The 17863-nt window shown below is 36.5% G+C and overlaps 1 pseudogene; it reads right to left on the bottom strand.

The window, feature by feature from the left end:
• Positions 1–908: 908 nt before the first annotated feature.
• On the bottom strand, positions 909–1731 carry LOC149156113 (conserved oligomeric Golgi complex subunit 6 pseudogene; annotated as a pseudogene).
• Between the last annotated feature and the right edge of the window lie 16132 nt (positions 1732–17863).

The following is a 17863-nucleotide window of genomic DNA, read 5'->3' on the forward strand; positions in this document are numbered from 1 at the left end:
TCTTTATTGTAGATCTACGGTTTGAGTTATGACGTGGAGCTTGATCTTTTTTTTAAGGTGGGTTGCGAGCATTTAATCTTTGATTATTTTGCTTGGGGTTCACTATTTTCATAAATCCCAGGGTCTTTTACACCAGCCCAGGAGAGACATTACCGTTCTGTGTTAGAGCACAGTTCTGTGCCATTTCGGACTGGCGAAATCTGTCTGCAATATTTTAGGGCACAATGTCGGTCTTAGAACCAACGAAGTAACAATTTCTTGTGCATTGACTGTGCACAGTTTTTGTGATAAGTCTGTTGTCTATACACTAGCGAAGAAGCTCTGTTTCAAAGACTAGAAATCATGCAATCTTGTTTTGTTGGGAAGCAGTTAACTAGAGTTGTCAAAGTTTATCATAAACTTTGAATCCTTGGCCGTGCAAGTAAAGCCTCTCTACGTGCATCTATTACAACAACGAATTCAAGAGAAGTTAATATGCGCGTGCGCAAGTGATGATGCAGATTTGATTGAACATTCCCTTGCCTTTCTCTTCGAATGATATTGTAGATGTTTGAGATGTCGACTCCAACATTGGAAACGACTCCATGAAGATCAGCAACACAGAAATGATTTTTTAGCGAGAAGTGGAATTGATCGTGGCTCAGAGGGCATACGAACCAGAGAGGTTTGACGCCATCACAAATTGGTGTGATTCTCCGTGACTCCCAAAGAATTGCACAGGTGAAGAGTGTCACTGGCAATGAAGTCTTGCGAATACTGAAGGCTCACGGCCTTGCACCATAAATACTTGAGTCTACACAGTCAAAGGAAAGTGTTTCATATAACGCTGGTAATGATCCATGATTCTATTTCCTCTTCGGAGCCCGCTTGAAACATTTAGAGCATTCGAAAGCCGGCATCAGAAGACTTCAGCTTCTTATCTGATCAGGGGAATGCCTCAGCACAGTCCTTGGCTCCGGATATCCATTCTCAGGATCAAGGACTGCATTATACACAAGCTCGTAGGATTCCGCAAGCACCCTTGAAAGTCGGCTGCAAACCTCAGTACGCAATTGAGGAACCTGCAGTTGCTGAAATTCTGGAAGGGCACCCTCACTGCCAGCTACAAGCCCAAAGAAAATTTTCAAGGACTCTGCAACTGAGGATAGTGACATCTCTTCCACTTCTGCCAGTGGCTTGCTTAAATCAAATTCCTCCTTCAAGACAATTTCAGACTGTGAATGCTTTTTTAAGTGATTCCGTATGTAAGAAACCTTTCTGTCCACAAGAGTATTAATGTGCATTTCAATAGCTACACTAAGCCCTCTTACAAATGTTGCGGCAACCTCATGTCCCATCAGTGGTTGTTGAATAGCTGACAAACAATTGATAAGGAAAATTTTACGCAAAGATTCAACCTGTGATGAAGGTGCTGCAACATTGTTACTCAGTATATCCTCCATAGATGATGATGGCCTCTTTCCTAACTTATGACCTGAATCAAAGCCAGTGCTGTTTCTGCGGTACGACTGCGATAGGCCTTTAGATTTATAAGCCTCTGCAGCTTGGTCACACATCTGTATAATCGGGTTCAACAAAGCAGATACAACAGGCTCAAAATCAGGCTTCTTTCCTGATGCTGGAACCAGCATACTGTTATAAGTATCGATCAATTCAAGGCAGACTGAGACTCCTTCCCCTACAGCTGGTGGTGGAGAGAGATCAACAACGACTAAAGAAGGGTATCTCAATAGCTTGAGTGGTATGTGGCTATTTGCTAGATTACAGAGCAAGCAATATGGTGCTGGTAGATGTTCTTATATGCCACAACAGAGTAATTAAATATTATACAAGCACTTGATTACAGCAGGCAGAAGAATACATCGGCTCGTCAAGTTGGAAGTTGTAAGATAAGGTATCTGTTCAGACCAATATCCTTGCTGTTTGAAGCACGGCATCAGGAGGGCTCTCTGGAACTCCAGAACTATTTATCTTCTCTGGTATATCAAACCCCACAGTGAGATGGCTTGGTGAAAAGTTTCGATCAACATCCCAAATGCGATCATAAGAATCAACAATATCTTGGCAGTGTAGCTGTGTAGGCTGTTTATTTATTTGAGCTGTAAGTTAACGTTGTCTATTACATTAGTAAGCTGTCTATGGTATGGTATTTTTTACTACGCTGTCTCCGTCTCATAAATTGCATTTTCCATATTTCCTCCATCGAGAATCAACCTTTGAACATGCAAAGTGGTTAATGGTGTGTCTTCCCACGGCGGTGTATTGGTAAAGTGCTGCACTGATTCGAGCTGATTGTAAACACATTTTTGTAGACAAAAGATTGAGCCTTCATGCTATAAAGAATTCTGCTTTTCCTCATTGATGGAGTCTGCCTTGAATACTGCTTGATATCATCTGTTTTGCGAAAAAAAAAAGAAAAAGGAAGAGACATTTATTGTGAAGCAACACTATGCATTTGATTTCTTAACACTTTGCCCATTTGTTTGGTCGAATAATGGAGAAAATTCATGGCTTATTAGAGTTACTAAAAACTCTAATCAAGTCCACTGCTGATAGCACAGTCAAAATTAACAAAGCCTCTCTTTCAGACATTCAAACATGTCTACAATATGCACAACAAAAGATATAGTTTTTGCAGCTTGAATCACAATTGCAGCAAGAAGAATTAAAACGAAGGAGTCATTCTGAACCTGTTTCTGTTTAGAACAATGAAGCAGACTCCCATAAACAGCAAGTCAATATTGTTCAAGTTCATTCAGATCCAGTACCCAATAAAGTAGTAGTTGTACATGCAGATGCAGAAACTCAGTCTGCACTTCCCAAGCCCATCATCAGACCTTGGGAACAACTTGTCCACAACAAGCACAAAACCGGTCTTGGATATGAGAAGGACTTGTCCTTTCATATTCCAGACTATGCCAAGCCCATTCAGTTTCAGAGTGCTGGATTCATTCATGACAGTCCACCTGCTCCTCATGACAGAGCGCCTACTCCTCATGACAGTTCAGCTTCAGCTGTTCCAGACTCTGCCCCTCTTCCACAAAAGCAGCAACAACAACAACAACAGATCATAAAATGCCAACACTGTGACCGAGTTCGCCATCTGAAAGATCACTGTTTTGATCTTCATCCATGTGAGCATTGTCATAAAACTAGTCATTCTTCACACAGATGCTTCAAAAACAAACGTCCTGCAAGAACAAAGATTCATCTTGGATGGATCGCTTCTTGGCAATGGGCATCAACAGCCAAGAAGATATTCCAAACACATGTCAGAACTTGTTCCAGAATATTGAACAGTCTTGCAGTTGAGTTTTCTCCATCTTCTCACCTTGTATCTGACAGGGGGGGAAATGATGGTCATCTACAAGCTTCAAAGCCACATCAAGCGAGCCTGAGCCACAACTTGCCACACCAGTTTCAAAGTTGTAGCCAGCGACAAAGATGCCCCTGAACATGCCTTCAGTTGGCAATCTGGGACACTTCCTCTAGCAGAAGACTTCAGCTTCTTGCCAGCTTTGGAAGAGTTCCAGGAACACAATTGAGAACACTTCCTCTAGCAGAAGACACCAGCTTCTTGCCAGTTTTGGAAGAGTTCCAGGAATTGCATTAAGCATTCCAGAGTTGTTGGTTATCCTTAAACCATCACAGGTTGAGACTTCCCTTTTCAGGTTGAAGTTTTACCTTTTATGCGGGGTGAGACCTCCCTTTTATGGTTGAAGGTTTCCCTCTTTAAAACAATAGGATCACTTCCTCTAGCAGAAAACTTCAGTTTCTTGCCAGTTTTGGAAGAGTTCCGGGAACTGCACTAAGCGTTCCAGTGTTGGTGGTCATCGTTAAACCACCGCCCTTTATACCAACATTTCATAGAGCACATTCAGCCTAGTGCTGCCATGCATTTTTTGCACATTTTGTATTACAGCTCTCTTCTTGGACTCATACATAACCCTTCGGATTAAGGGGGGAATGTTGGACACTTAATCCTCAATGGGTTAGTGTGGAAGTCGAATGGACAAAAGCAGTCCAAGAGACCTTGGGATGTGAAACCCGAGAGTCACATAATGTACTATAAATGTAAATCTCTTGTTAATAAAAAAATGTATTGCATGTTTTATCTTTCATATTGTCTTTGCTGTCCATGTGTGTTTAACAAATATAAATATCTATATATTAATTTAACAATAATCTAATTTCCTTTTAATTAAAATTAAATTATAAATATTAATATAAATTTACTAAAAATAAAATATATTTTTTAATTCTTAATCAAATATAGCATTGATTATTAATAATGACGATTTCAATACACTGTTCGTGAGGAGAAATAGTTCTATCAATCTTTAAACTATTTATAAAATAATTTATAATTTTTTCATAATTTTTAATTGAAAAAATTAATTATCTAATTTTATAATAAAATAATCTATAAACTATTTTTTAAAATTCCTTAATTCCTTAATTTTATAATAAAATACATATTAAATTTATGTTTATGAGAGAGTTTTCGGCGTAAATCACATGATATTTCATTTGTCGACGCGTTTCGAACCAACCAGTGTCGTTCATCGTCAAGACAAGTTGAAGAATCAAATCTAGATTGCATGTGAAATAGTTAAAGAAGAACATCCAACGACTAACCTGAGGAGTCTTTACATCTTTTTAGAAACGCCGGATCTGATTTCAACTTCGAAACCTACAAGCGTGCCCGTTCAAATTGATGAACTTTGGTTGCAATGGTTTTTTATGTTTAAAAAATAAAAAAACTAAATTAATTCTTTTCCATTTAATAATGCACCCATCACCAAATATTTGATACTCCAATATCATACAAAGAAACAATGCATCTAAACCAATCCAACCAAAGTTAATTATAGTGTTGAATGTGTCTAAACTAAGTACAAATTCTATTAATTTTTTCTTTGAAACTGTAAATATTGATAATCACAACTAATAGACGTTTCGAGAGCTACTTGGATGTACCTTGCATTACAACTGTAAAAATAATAGTGGATTCAACATAGTCGCCATTTTTTTCAGCATGGTAAAAAAAAGAGAAAAACTCTTTGCTCTAAAAAAGGGCATGCATACATAAGAAACCTTGGAAAAGCCATATCTCTAATTTAAAACTTAATTTAGAAATTTAATAGTGGATTCAACATAGTCGCCATTTTTTTTCAACATGTTCAGGAAAAGAGAAAAACTCTTTGCTCTAAAAAAAAGGCATGCATACATAAGGAACCTTGGAAAAGCCATATCTCTAATTTAAAACTTAACTTAAAAATTTTGAAGGGATAGTGGTGGGACACTAACTCATTTAAAAAGCATGCTAACAAACAGTACCCTAATCAACACCTATGGACACCATTTTTCCATCTCATAGTTACGAGTAGCAAGTTATATTGTGAGTTTAATGGCTCCCACTTTAAAATTGAGTTGTTTGCTTTAGTGACAAAAATCGTTTCTATTGGTTGCATATTCAATTTGCCACACATTTTATCAATAAACTTAATGAAGGCTATTTATGAAGATAGAGGAAAACCTAGTGAATCAGTGCCCTTTTTTTCTCTAATAGATGCTTTTTGCGCTGCCAATGAGTTCCCTACTATGTATAGGAGGTGGAAACACAAAATGCCACCTATCCATATCTATTGTCAAGAATTATAGGCACAATACTACCCAAATTTCTTTTCCTAGATTTGTGACCATTTCCCGAGCGAGAATGCACCAAATTATCTTTAGGTTTTTTTACCTACAAATGTTTAAAGAATCCAAAAAAATCCATAAAATGATTGGGGAATTGGTAGTACGAAGAACATCATATATATCTAAGTGTATGGTTGTTCAACAACCCATTGCGAATTTCTCTTTACGTTGCAAAGCTCTAAAATATTGGTGAATGGGGCTATCATTGTATTGTAAAAGAAAAACTCAGTTAAGGCATTCCTTTGGTCGTCGGGATTAACAAGGCTAAATAGTTAAAAATGCATACACACAAGATTGACCCGACATCAAGGAGCCACAGGCAAAACTTTGTTCCAACGGAATTATGGCAAGTAACCTCCGCAATGGGCTTCATCCATCGAACATTTAGCCCTTGGTTGAAACAACTTATGTGTGCAAAAAGGAAGAATGGGACTGGGAGGAAACCTTGGTTATTGTAACTATGCCATTGGACCAACAGAACTCAGGACAATCGCAAGAGCTAACTTGTGGAGAGACCCGATGACAGTTGGTCGATATCAGTCCTCAACCATTAGCTTCAAAGCCTTTATGTGAAAGGAAACCCAACACCAAGACAACGTGGCTTCGAGGTGGACCCTACTCATAAATCTCGTACCTCGGACCTTGTACCTTAGTGTTGTCTACTTTAGATTGGAATAGAGGGAAAGCCGAGAACCCGAATGCGAGCTGATGTGGCCTGGGGTGGGGTGACATGGAAAAAGGGACATGGATTGGGGTGGTCTCTACTGTCCAATCTGATTACGTCAGAACTCGATGTTTGATGTTGGAGTAAAGAGAAAGCTGCGCACCGAATACTGAGATAAAGTGGCTTTGGGTGACTTAGTCTTGGCATTGATGTGTCAAGAACAACAATAGATAGGGAAGGTAAAGGCTAGAAGAGTATTCCAAAACGATAACGTTATCCAACAATAAAATAATCACACTTTCGCTTTGAAAATCATTTGATCGACGAAAAATTCGCGTTACCACAATTAAACTGATTGGTTCTCGGACACAATATTATGGAGAAGCGTAGTCCGTGAATGGTTTATAGCCGTGGGCAAATGGAAATATCTTGTCCTTGGAATTGATCGATGTATGGGGATGCATGAAGATAACTACGGGCATGAGCCGCGAAAGGAACTTTATGCTAAATTGTAGTCGACTCCACCGCATTCCTGAATTTATAGTTCTTTTCCAAATGATAGAAAACTAATATATCCCATACCAATTATCGTTCTGAAAATCCGGCCAAAACTGGTAGGCTTGGAACACGAGAAAACGGTATCATATTCTTTCCCTTTATTATACTTCCAGCTGATCTGTTACATATCGTACACTTTTAATCTTTCGTCCATGCCTTCGCCCCAAGAATTGAGTGCCAATACAAACAATCTTGACTGCCCTTCCCATTGCACTCTACCATTGTTTCTCCATCTTCATGTTGTCAAACATGGAAGGGACTCATTCGGCCATGATTCTTGTCTTCGTGGCAAGCTTATGCCTGCACGCATATGACGGTGGCGCTACATACGCCCCACCTAAGCCAATCGATTTTCCTCCGCCGATTTATAATTCTCCACCCAAAACAAGAGTATTCCCTCCTCCCGTGCACACAACCCCCCCCCCACAACCCCCCAGCCGATCGTATTCCAAAGAGGAATAGAATCCCTTTGCAGCAGCCATATGATGTGATGCACCAAAATCTGTAATCCATGCATCACGGAAGAGTTAATTGCAACTAAAGCATGAAAATTGTTACCTTTCCCATGTGGCGGATCCTCAGTTTTCTTCTTGGTGATCTGAGGGATGTGGTCCTCAAGGTTGTGCTTCTGAAGGATTTCTACCATTTGATCAATTTGTTTCTTCATGCAGGAGGATTTTGTATGGAATCCTCGGTGACAGTAGGTGCATTTGTCTCCTTTCTTCCCTTTCTCATTTCTGGAGCTGGAGGAGTCATTGAAGGGCTTGGTGTACCCTTCCTTCTTTGGATGGGAATGTGATTTTCCCTTGTATTTTTGCTGTTGATTTTTTTTATTTGAATCAGATCTATGATTTTTATTGTGGCTGCCATCATGCACAACAAGTGCATGCACTTTTGGAGGTTTGATTTTCCCCATGCTAATGAGTTTATCTTGCTCAAAAGTGAGGGACTCCATGAACTCTTTTAGAGAAGGCATAGTGTAGGATTTACCTATTGCGAGCCTTACTGAATGAAATGTAGACACAAATATGGAGTATTCTGGTCCGAGCTTTGACATAATAGAGAGAACTTGGTGACTCTCCTCCTTAGATTTGTCAATTCCACAACCCTTGAGTTGTAGCAATAGATCATTATATTTGGTGAAGAAGTCTTGAATTCTGTCATAGTTCCGTGGATCCAATGAGAGTAGCTCCACTTCGAGCAGATGTCCTTTCATCTCATCATGTTTCCTGTAGAGTTCTTCAACCTTTTTCCAAATCTCATTGGGAGTATTGCAGGTAGATAAATGAAACTGCAACTCTAGGGAGATGCACATGCATATGGATCCGTGGGCCTCATCCATGAGGTTGAGGTACTTCGATTTCTCTATGGCTGAAGTGGGTTCCACTTCTACAGCCATGGCAATCCTATACAACCCTTTCTGATGAAGGTATCAAGCCATTTGGTCCTTCCATTCGTGATAGTTGTACGGTGTTAGGATCGATGCTTTGGGAAACTCCATTTTTTTGTCGATCTTCGATCTCCAAGCTGTAATACTTGCAAAATAAAGTATTGGTGCGCCTTTTATCTAGCAACCTGTGGGTTCTGATACCATGTAAATCTGTTAGAAAACCTGCATAGATGAATTTAGCTAGTAAAGGTTGAACACACAGCTTTGTATAGCAAAAACACTAAAAGAATCGAAATAACAAAACGAATGATTGATTCAGAAAATAGGTTAAAATGTTCATGATATAGCATTACTTGGTGAAGATCCCAAGGTAATGCGCCATAGTGGCGATCAATGAGAGGACTCAACACCTACAACAAGTTCCGGAGAGAACTAGCCAGTTGTGGAGTGAAAGGAGGAGCAAATCATGCAGAAAGGATCTTGCATGTAGTCCCATGCTCTAACTAGGTGTCTGCATGTGCCAGTAATGAAGGTCCTAGGTGTGTAGTATCTCAAAAAGAGTAGCGACGTGCCCCTACAATATTTGTTTTATGCATTGACTCAGGAGATAGTCCAGACCCTGAACTGCATAAGTGTTGAGTTTATTCGAGTAAGGTAACTGTGTAACTCTCGAGCAGAAGTGCAGAGATGGATAAACCCAAGTGAGCAATGTGGATTGGGAACCTATAAAAATGTCAAGCATATTCAAGGCCATCGATTTGCCTATGGCACTCAAAGGAATTAGACTTGGGACAATTAAGTTGACAAAGAAAATATATCGTGAGCCTGACCTCGGTAGAGACCTGTTAACTAGTCAGCCCACAAAGGAGTCGATCTCGGTGTATTAGTGATTCATCGTGCTTTAGAGGAGGTCCGATCTCTGACTTTAAGTCGAGGTTGACCTATCAATTTTGGTTAATTCAGGTCCTGCCATAGTGAGGCTCAATGGGATAGACGTGCATCAAAGGCGGAAAGCTCAAATCGATTCTGAACCTTTTGGCCTCGAAAATCCCACAAGGAACTATGCACATATATGATCAGAGGTTGGGTTATATGAAGTGGTTTTAAAAGTGTGGGATCCATGGGGGATTATATATACATGTATATATTGAGGTTTTTTTTTATAAAGCAACGCAAGAAGGGGACGTAGATTGTCACCTAGTAGAAAGGGAGAAATAGAAGAAGATGCATGGTTGTTGAACAGGACCGGGAAAGGGATCTTGGTTGGTGAAGTTAAAAGAATGAAGGTCTTGGGTAGATTCAACCGGCCACTGAAGGGGTGTACTATCAGGTGGAATCAAAAGTGAAGCTTTTTTTTGCATTGAAATGGAGATTGCAACTTTTTTTTTTTATTATTGAAAGGAAGATTGCAGCTGGTGAATGAAAATTTTTGAAGATAGCAAAAAAAATAATCTTGTGGAGATTTGGAGCAAGACCCAAGAAGTAATGAATTTTATGGTATCTAACTGATCATATCTTTATCCTACAAAAGTAAGATTGAAGGAGTGAGCAGGGATGGTGAAGAGACCCGTGGTATAGAAGACGAAGGAAATTGCACTCGAAGGAAATATAGAAACTCAGAAAACATGAAAATGATTTCTTAGAGCATATTTGGGAGCAGAGTACATCCAGGAAGATAAGAAGAATCTATCATTAAAGGAGGTAAATATGGTCTTTAAAATTTCATTTGATAACAAAATGGTAGCAACATTATAGGACTGTGATAATCTTTGAGGAGAGAATTAGTAGTGTTCTTAAGGATTGTGGTAGAAAGGAGCATGCAACAAGAAGACTGGAACAGAAAAAGGAGAACCCAGTTGCAGTACAAGAGTTAAGAGGACAAGAGATCCTCAAGAGGAGAGAATAAGTGAAGTTTTCAAGAGGTGAGCAGAAGGTGCAACAACCAGAGAGGAGCAATGATGGCTCAAGAGGTTCCAGAGGAGGGAACCAAGAGGGACACCAATAGCTAGGTGAAGGTCAGGTGTTCGGTTAACAAGTAAGGTGAGGCTTGTTATAGGGCTACGTTCCAACTCACGATGAACATGGAGGAGGACATGTAGAGAAGGAAGAAGGTGACCATTATTGGTCGTAATGAAGGGTCGAGTAAAATACACAACAGAGGGGAGAAGGATGCCAAGGGAAATGACATGATGATGCTAAGTGATGAAGACATTCAAAATGAGATGATTGAGTTGAAGGCACAACTTAATGTTCTAATGTAGCTTCGACAGAAGAGGGAAAAAGGCCAGAGACAAAACGTGAGCAGGAGGTTCAAGTTATTTGTTAAACATAAGAGTTTTAAGAGGAAATCCCCAAAGCTAAAGGGCTAGTGAAGCAAAGATGAGGCCTTTGATATAAGCCTGGATGGAAGAAGAAAATATTAGAAGCTAAGCCCAAAGAAGAAGCAGAAGGAAGATCAGTGCTTTGAGATAAGGAAAGGAGACTAGTGCAAAGCATCATGGACTGTGGAAGAAGTCCAAAACAACAAATGATTCAAGGAGCGCCAGTAGAAGCTCAAATTTGTAATAATTTTAAAACTAATCAATCGTTTTCATGTACAGGTCATAAACGTGATGAAGAAGGGAAACCATCTGAAGTTGTCATGAATAGTGTGGATGGAGGAGACATTCTTAAAGAAGAGGATAAAGAGAGACTGTCTAAAAGTCTCATGGACTATATGGAAAGTCCAAAACAACAAAAAGAACTGGAATCTTATGATGGTGATGAGACACTAAGTAAAAGTTTCATGAGAAATCAACAGGAAAGTTTGACAAAGGAATTGATGGGAAAATCACTAGGTGAAGATACAAGGTCTTTTGTTTTTAAGATTGGTGAATTTTATGTGAATGCAATTGTTCTAGGGAAGGAGAATGGAAAACTAGTCCACAAGGAGAACGAGAATACTAAGTCGATTTAGGGAGCAAAATTAATATAACAAATGGTTGATAGTCATGAAGGCAAGATGAGGCAACTTCTTAGAGGAAACAACAAGGAGAAATAAAGTTCTTCCCTGAAGACATACAAGGAGGAATGACCTACTAGTAATTTCCAAGAGTGGCCATGGTACTTAGCAACCATGGGAAAGAAGAAGGACATAAGTGATGCTCTGTTAAAATGAAAGGGATGAAGAAGGCCTATGCACCAAGGGAAGGATTGCTGACAACAAAAGAGGCAAGGAAGCCTCATGTTGACAATCTATGTGTGAATTTTTTAAATGAAAAACATGTACATGAGGTCCAATAAATGAAGGTGCAGCGATGGCTTCAAAAAATAAAAGCAAGAAAATATGAAAGGATTTATGAGGTTGGCTTATAGCCACATAACTGATGAAGATCAACATTGGAAGGATGTTACAAAGAGGAGTGAAAATGAATAGCTGGAATGTGAAGACATGTGTAAAGAATATGGAAAAACGTTTACAATTATTACGTTGGCATTGTATGAACAAGAGTTGAAGTTTCTAAAGGATTGGAAAAAAGATCATATAATTGGAGAAGAATGCACAAAGAATGTAGCTAAAGAGTTGAGAGGACATGAAATGGTTGACGCATAAAATTTGTATGATGATGATAAACAAATTGTTGGAGGCATAGTTGTAGGAGCAGAGAAATAACTGATGTTGTCAAGAGAAGAAGGAGAGGAAGAGAATGATGAGAATAATGTGTCTGAGGAAAAAAATTTCAATTGCAAATGAGTACAGCGAAGCAAATAGTAATAGAAGGTTGCGAGAAATTTGAAATACTGTATTTTATTTTATTTTCTTAGTATGTAGAAGAATGGAAGTCATATTGATGAGGTGGAGGTTGAGATCTATAGACACTACAGTGATGAGGAAATGGAAATTAGTTATAGTGCATGGTTGACTATGGAATACTGCAACAACATGGAAAAGGTGAAACAACACCAAAACAAAATCTGTGAATGTGGGAGGAAAATGACAACCAATAGCAAGTTTATTGTACAAGATTATCTCAGCAAGGTGAGTGGAGCATAACAAAAGGAAACTTGGGATCCTGGATAAGTAAATTCAGGATTGGAGTAGTAGCATGATCAAGCATATGGGAAGCTGCAAAGTAAGGAATGGGATCCAAGGGAACTAAGAACCACCTGAAGCTAACAATGAAAATGAAGTGGGAAACTACAACATAAAGTTAGGGACCCTAGAGGGTTTCTCATATTATTGGAATTTAACTAGGAGGTCAAAAATTTTCTACCTGGGGAGTTTGATGCAAGAGCATCAACCATATACTGTGTCTAGACCAAGATAGGTCACAAAATTCTTTATAGGGGAAGGAATTTCCTCATAAGTAAATTGTACAAATTAGGAATTGTAGGTTGGAAATTAGCCATATGTCTCATTGTAATTATGCTAAGGTGTTAGGTTGTTTTAGTGACTGGCCAAGTGAGTCTCTATTAGTGTAACAAATGTAGGGATAGAAATCTAGCAGTTTTTAGGCTAATGGATATATGTCCCATTTTTACTATTTATTTATGTTGAGATATTTTCCAGATAGTGTTTTTGTATACGTAAGTATGTGTGCAATAGTGAAAATTAAGGTCTCCCGGAATTAGAGGTTTAATGAATTCGGAGAGGAAGAAGTTCCCAAGTATATTCGAAAGTAAGATTTTAGATAAAAGGTTTGCAAGGTTCTGCCACATATCTTTGAAAGTAAGGTTTTGGATAAAAGGTCTGCAAGGTTCTGCGCACATATCTTTGTTAAGGAATAAGTACAGTTTTTATCTTTTGTGAATCTTTATATCATCTCTCTACATAATCTTTCTCTCTAGATTTAAATTTTATCCGTTTATCCGTTTGAGAATTGGATAGGAAACCCATGTAAGAGTTTCGAAGCCTGGTTTACTCTGAGGCTATAGTTATAAAAGAGGCCCGTAGAAAAGGTTGAATGCCTTTTGAGGATCGATGTAATTATTTATTATTCAGTGAGTCTGTATTATAAGATTCCAACATAGAGTTTAGTCTGGTTCGAAGAGTGATTGTGTTCACATTGGCTCGATATTATTGTGTCTTGTGGCAATTTTGCAGGTCCAACGATTAATGGAATCTTAGGTTCGAATGTTCGCAATAAGCTCAGTTAAGGATATTGATTGAGGAGGGGAAAATGTTGATGAGGAGTGACATGCCTTTGCAGTATTTGTTTTATGCATTGACTGAGGAGAGAGTCTGAACCCTGGTCTACATAAGTGTTGTGCGTACGTTTGTGGACACAGTTTGGACGAGTAAGAGAACCGCATAACTCTCAAGCAGAAGTGCAGAGATGAATAGACCTGAGTGAGGGGCGTGGATTGAAAACCTATAAAAACGCTAAGCATATTTAAGGCCATCGACTTGCCTACAACACTCGAAGGAATCAAGACTTGTGACAATTGTGTTGACAAAGATAATACATCGCGACCCCGACCTCGACATAACGCAGTTAACCTGTCGGCCAACAAAGGAGACAAGCTCATTGTATTAGTGATTCGACGTGCTTTCAAAGTTGGTTACCAAGTTCTGCGCTATTCGGTGGAAAAATTCGAATATTTGTTGATATGATTCGGTTAGTAACATAATACGTTGATTTTTATACGATATGGAATTTGAATTTATGAAATTAATTGAAGGGGTCTTCGTTACCGGACAGACTTGCCCATTGCTAATCAATTCAAATTGACAGAGTTTTATGTTTCCTATTATTTATCCAATCGTACTCTTTTTTTTTTCCATTATAAAAGAGCTTAATATTAATGGAAAAAGCTTAATATATATTAATATTAGAGGAAGAGTTACATCAGAAGCCCTTACGGAGTCCACATACATAAATTATATGAAATGTAATTTATTTATTTATTTTTTTCATTATGAAAAAGCTTAATATATATTAATATTAGAGGAAGAGTTACATCAGAAGCCCTCAGGCAGTCCACATACATAAACTATATGAAATGGGATTTTTTTATTCATTATGAAAAAGCTTAATATATATTAATATTAGAGGAAGAGTTACATCAGAAGCCCTTAGGCAGCCCACATACATAAACTATATGAAATTTGATTTTTCTATGATCAGCAAGTTCAACAGACGAAAAACATTACAAAATGTAACACAACAAAAAACTTGATAACCTGCTGCAGTTCAATGTTGTTATCAGAAAAAACAATACCAGCAGCAAATACTGTGGCAAGAATGAGCCTATGTAGATCATAAAAAATGTATTCACAGGGTGTAGTAATTTCCCCCATAAGATATCTGTAACATTTGTAGACCCTATAGGCAATGCCACCAAAGTATATATCTGAATGTACACTGATCAGAACCATACATTCCTGTAGTACTAAAGGAACGGATACTTGTTTTTACACCATCTAACGAGGAAAGCAAAAAGGTCCCTCGTAGAGGACACTATTTTTGCCCAGTGGCCAAGCAACAAGTTCAAAAAACCAAAAAGGAAAAGTGTAGTCAAATGATATTGTTTTACTTTAGAACAGATCTATTAGAGTAATGGTGCCCCCTGATGACTGGCAAAAGGAAAACTCTGTACAAAATTGCAGTTATATATCCAAAATTTACAAAGAAAGACATATTTATAAAGGAGATTAACCCGGATTTCTAAATTCCTCCATCTCAAAAATATTTAGTTCCCATGTGATTTCTAGCTTCCATATGTCAATGCCGACCTGCAAGCCTTTTTTTTATAGACTATCTGCTTACTTGTTGAGGCTTCTTCTAATATGTTGAATTGTGTCTCTGTCCTGAAGATTCCACATGTGTTCAATTCTTTCTATCCATCTTTGGAGTCTGGGATTGTTGATAAAAGCCTTCTGAAAAACATGATCAATTAGTACTTCAAACCTTCCCTTTTCTATTCTCAACAACAAGGCTCAACAAAGTGCACGATGCTCCAAACAACTTCTAAATTTCCTTTTGATCAATAAGCAAGTAGCTAGGGTAGAATGATGAATCGATCGCACTGTGGAATTATGCCGCAGGAAGGTTACTTTTATATTTAAAAAGTTATAGTTAAATTTTTGTCTCAAATTTTTGATTAAAATATTTTAACTTTAGTATTAAAAAATTACATACAGTTTTAATTTTATATTTTAAAATTTGTAAAAATTTTAAAATATATATTTTTCATTTTCATAATTTTTCACATGATAGTTATCAATGAGTCGGATGATATCCATTATTAGAATTGCACTAGTGAATTAAAGGGGTTCATTTTATGTCATTTATTATAAAGATTAATTTAGACCTATTTACTATTGAATAAATTTGGATCCTAAAGCGATAGGAATAGTGAGTAGCATATAAATTTTGTATTATATAGAGATTACATGAAATCTATTAATATCTAATATCCCATATTTATATTACATTTCAACTTAAATTTGTATTATTATTAATTTTTTTTAGATCATCTTAAATAAACAAAAATAATTAATATTGAAAATAAATATACAAAATATTATTGAAGAAAAATTCATTTAAATTTTTTAAAATTTTGATATAAAATAACAATATATTAATCTTTATCAAATGTATACTCTCAAATTTTCCCATATTTAATTTTATACACTAAAATTTCTTCGGTATCTAATCGAATTCGAATTAGTATCCAATTAATATTGGAAATCGAATTTGATAACTGTACTTATCATATTCAGATATATGATCGAAGGTTGGGTTATATAAAGAGGTTTTGAAAGCGTAGGGTCCACGAGGAATTATATATACATATATAATATGAGGTTGGTTTTCATAAAGCAGAACTAAAAGGGAACGTAAACGAGAGAGCTGGAGTTAAGTGCAAATCAAACCAAAAACTATTAAAGGAGGTTTCGACTAAGAGGTGTTTTCGTCGCCTAGTAGAAAGGGAGAAATAGAAGAAGACCTGTGGTCAGCGAGGAGGATTAGACGAGGGTTTTTGGTCGGTGATCTTAGAAGAAGGAAGATCTTGGATAGATTAGTAAGTTAGTGAATGGGTTTATTATTATTATTTTATTATAGAGATTTTTAATTTGTAAACAAGTTTTATTATAATATTATGGGTTAATATTATGACTCATCAATATTATATTTTAAAAAAATTAAACTCATGGTATATGAGACTGGTTCATATAATTTCTTTTTTGAATTAATCAATTTATCAAAAAAAAAAGAAAAACCTAACTATTTTGTACATAAATCTTAAACTTTATTTTTTAAATATTATTAAAAATATTCTATAAAAATTAAATCCTATAATCTAATTAAAAATTATCGATAATTAAATTAAAAATTAATAAACCTTATTCTAATATTATACATAAACCTAACACAAGTAAAATACAAAATATAACCTGATATAAAATGCAAAATATAACATAATGTTATATTCCTTTCTTTGCACAATTAACTCTACCCATAGAGGTACATTAAATATTTGTATACATCATAAAACATAATGAATGAAGTATGGAGTATTATAAGTCGAAAGGCCTCCACGCGACACACGGCATCAACTTGGTTAGTTGAATGTTTGACATAGCCCCTTTCTTGTGACGGTTGGGTAGAAGTGCAAATTGTGTTAAGTATTTAGAGTGCATTCCCTTAACCTCCACACTCTGTGAGCTTGAGCTCCTACTCGCGAGGGTGCCACGAGCTCATCTGCTTCATTTGTTAGGTAAGAAAGCACCCCTCGAACAGAAGTTCTAGATATTAGTACTGAAGTAATTTAGCACTAGAGGGTGGTTAATAATATACCCAAAAGTTAGAAGTATGCATTATTTTGTTACTTATAATATTTTTGGGTGGTTGAATTCTTCTTTATGAGAGATATTTGCGTTAGGTAACTTGATCACGGAAAAGAAAATTTCAAATTTATGAATGTCTTGGTGTTTTATAAATTAGTAACTTCAAAAGAATGAATGCTGGAAAGATGAAATTGAAAATTTCTCGAAAAACCTTAAAAAAATTTTTAATAAATTTTTTATAATAATTCATTAATTTAATATATATATTTTTAATTTATATTTTATTACTATATAAATTAGTTAATTATGTATTAATAAGATGATAGCTTTTTTTTAAAGAAAATAAATTAGTGTGATGAAATCATTACAACAATAATTATCAAAAAGTTATAGTTCATTATATTATTAATAAGAATTTAATTATGAATGGAGAAGATAATCACTATTCTACTCACTCATCCAAAATATCCTCAATTAACTAATATAATAACCAGCATAGATCTATTTTAAATACAAATTTAACATGAATCCACCGGGATCCAATTTCTTCACTTGCAAATTTTTTATGAGTAGACATTATTTAAATATTTTGTATAGTTTTTTTTAGATTTTTTAAAATTTTTATTTTAACAAACATGAACAAATTTTAACTTTGATGACGGACAAACATGCTTAGACATCATGTTGGGCTGTAGAATTGTTGGAAGTAATGGAGAAAGCTAAACTTAGATTATTGTTATGATGATGATAGGTTTGGGACTCTAATCTTAGACCT

This window comes from Pinus tabuliformis, chromosome 9 (assembly GCF_031772625.1).
Source record: "Pinus tabuliformis cultivar Carrire ecotype Pingquan chromosome 9, CPIR1, whole genome shotgun sequence".
Taxonomy (NCBI): Eukaryota; Viridiplantae; Streptophyta; class Pinopsida; order Pinales; family Pinaceae; genus Pinus; species Pinus tabuliformis.